General features: G+C 50.2%; 1 protein-coding gene across 8 annotated transcripts in view; it reads right to left on the minus strand.

Moving 5' to 3' along the window:
* Nucleotides 1-2,755, minus strand: part of ZNF789 (zinc finger protein 789) — a 16,785-nt gene that overhangs the window by 13,074 nt on the left and 956 nt on the right. The window contains exon 1 of one of the 8 annotated variants that reach the window (XM_032266429.1): nt 2,351-2,457. The exons of the other annotated variants lie outside the window; for them this stretch is intronic. The gene's annotated coding sequence lies outside the window, so the exon portion shown is untranslated. Of the gene's footprint in view, nt 1-2,350; nt 2,458-2,755 lie in introns of those variants that run through there. 8 annotated transcript variants of the gene reach the window in all.

The raw sequence follows: 2,755 nt of genomic DNA on the forward strand, positions 1-2,755 counted from the left end.
GGAGTGCAATGGCACGATCTCGGCTCACCGCAACCTCCGCCTCCTGGGTTCAGGCAATTCTCCTGCCTCAGCCTCCTGAGTAGCTGGGATTACAGGCACGCACCACCATGCCCAGCTAATTTTTTGTATTTTTAGTAGAGACGGGGTTTCACCATGTTGACCAGGATGGTCTCGATCTCTTGACCTCGTGATCCACCCGCCTCAGCCTCCCAAAGTGCTGGGATTACAGGCTTGAGCCACCGCGCCCGGCCCAGACTTGCTTTTTAATTAAGTGCGAATTTTAATGAAATTCACTTTCATTTTAATAGAAGCCCCTTGAACACAGTTTAGAAGACCCTTTGCCTTTTTTTTTTCTTGAGGGGTCTCCCTCTGTCATCCAGGCTGGAGTGCAGTGGTGTAATCATGGCACACTACAGCCTCAAACTCCTGGGCTCAAGCAATGCTCCTGCCTCAGTCTCTTAAGTAGCTGGGACTGCAAGAGCACACCACCATGTCCAGCTGTAGTTTTTTTTTTTGGAGATGGGGTTTTGCTGTTGTCTAGGGTGGACCCTCTGCCTCTTTAAGCAAAGAGGTACACTCCAAAAAAGATCCTGATCATGGCTGTGCATAGTGGCTCACGCCTGTAATCCAAGCACTTTGGAGGCCAAGGCGGGCAGATCGCCTGAGGTTGGGAGTTCAAGACCAGCCTGACCAACAAACATGGTGAAACCCCATCTTTAAAAAAAAAAAAAAAAAAAAGATCCTGATCAATGTTCCAAGGCTGAGGCAGAAGCCTCATCCCTTTTATTCTCTACACCAAACTTGTCCAACCTATGCGGCCCAGGACGACTGAATCCAACCCAACACAAATTTGTAAACTTTTTTAAAACATTATGGCCGGGCGCAGTGGCTGATGCCTATAATCTCAGCACTTTGTGGGGCCGAAGTGGGTGGCTCACGAGGTCAAGAAATCGAGATCATCCTGGTCAACCTGGTGAAACCCCGTCTCTACAAAAATACAAAAATTAACTGGGCATGGTGGCGTGCGCCTATAGTCCCAGCTACTCAGGAGGCTGAGACAGAAGAATTGCTTGAACCCAGGAGGCGGAAGTTGCGGTGAGCCGAGATCGTGCCATTGCACTCCAGCCTGGGTAACAAGAGTGAAACTCCATCTCAAAAAAAACAAAAACAAAACAATAACATTATGAGCCGGGCGCGGTGGCGTGTGCCTGTAGTCCCAGCTACTCGGGAGGCTGACGTGGGAGGATTGCTTGAGCCCAGGAGTTCTGGGCTGCAGTGCGCTCTGCCGATCGGGTGTCCGCACTAAGTTCAGCATCAATATGGTGACTTCCGGGGAGTGGGGAACCCAGCAGGTTGCCTAAGGAGGGGTGAACCGACCGCGGTTGGAAACAGAGCAGGTCAAAACTCCCGTGCTGATCAGTAGTGGGATCGCGCCTGTGAATAGCCACTGCACTCTAGCATAGCGAGACCCCGTCTCTTATTTAAAAAAAAAAAAAAAAAAAGGAAAAAAGATTATGAAATTTTTTTTTGCCTTTTTTTATTTTTATTTTTTGCTCATTAGCTGTCTTAGAGTGGGTGTATCTTATGTGTAGCCTAAGACAATTCTTCCAATATGGCCCAGGGAAGTCAAAAGATTGGACACCCCTGCACTATACTTACTGAATATGTTTGTGAAGGCTGTGCATTTGGATGTCAGACTTGCTAATGAAAAATCAAATGGAGGCCATGTTTTGGGTACAGCCCTGGGCCAACCACCCACAGCCACGTAAGGCAAACAATATACAATGATTTCTCCCTTCAGTTCAGGACTTGAAGGCTGCAGTGAGCTATGATGGCACCACTGCACTCCACTCTGGGTGACAGAACGAGACCCTGTCTCTCTTAAAAACAACAGGCCAGGCGCAGTGGCTCACCCCTATTATCCCAGTATTCTGGGAGGCTAAGGTGGTGTTGAAGACCAGCCTGACTAATATGGTGAAGCCCCGGCTCTACTAAAAATGCAAAAATTACTTAGTGGCATGTGTCTGTAATCACAGCTACTTGGGAGGCTGAGGCAGGAGAATCCCTTGGACCCGGGAGGCAGAGGTTGCAGTGAGCCAAGATTGCGCCATTGCACTCCAGCCTGGGCAACAAGAGCGAAACTCCGTCTCAAAACAACAACAGGCCGGGCATGGTGGCTCACACCTGTAATCCCAACACATTGGGAGGCTGAGGTGGGGAAGAAGGGGGTGGGGGTGAGGTGATAAAGGGAGATCACGAGGTCAGGAGTTCAAGACCAGCCTGGCCAACATAGTGAAACCCCGTCTCTACTAAAAATACAAAAATTAGCCAGGCATGGTCAGGCACATACCTGTAGTCCCAGCTACTCGGGAGGCTGAGGCAGGAGAATCACTTGAACACGGCAGTTGGAGGTTACAGTGAGCTGAGATGGTGCTACCGCACTCCAGCTTGGGCAACGGAGTGACACTTAGTGTTAAAACAACAATTCCTGGCCGGGCGCGGTGGCTCAAGCCTGTAATCCCAGCACTTTGGGAGGCCAAGGCGGGTGGATCACGAGGTCAAGAGATCGAGACCAGCCTGGTCAACATGGTGAAACCCCGTCTCTACTAAAAATACAAAAAAATTAGCTGGGCATGGTGGTGCGTGCCTGTAATCCCAGCTACTCAGGAGGCTGAGGCAGGAGAATTGCCTGAACCCAGGAGGCGGAGGTTGCGGTGAGCCGAGATCGTGCCATTGCACTCCAGCCTGGGTAACA

The sequence above is a fragment of the Sapajus apella genome, unplaced genomic scaffold, assembly GCF_009761245.1.
Source record: "Sapajus apella isolate SASKATOON/1434 unplaced genomic scaffold, GSC_monkey_1.0 scaffold159, whole genome shotgun sequence".
Lineage (NCBI taxonomy): Eukaryota > Metazoa > Chordata > Mammalia > Primates > Cebidae > Sapajus > Sapajus apella.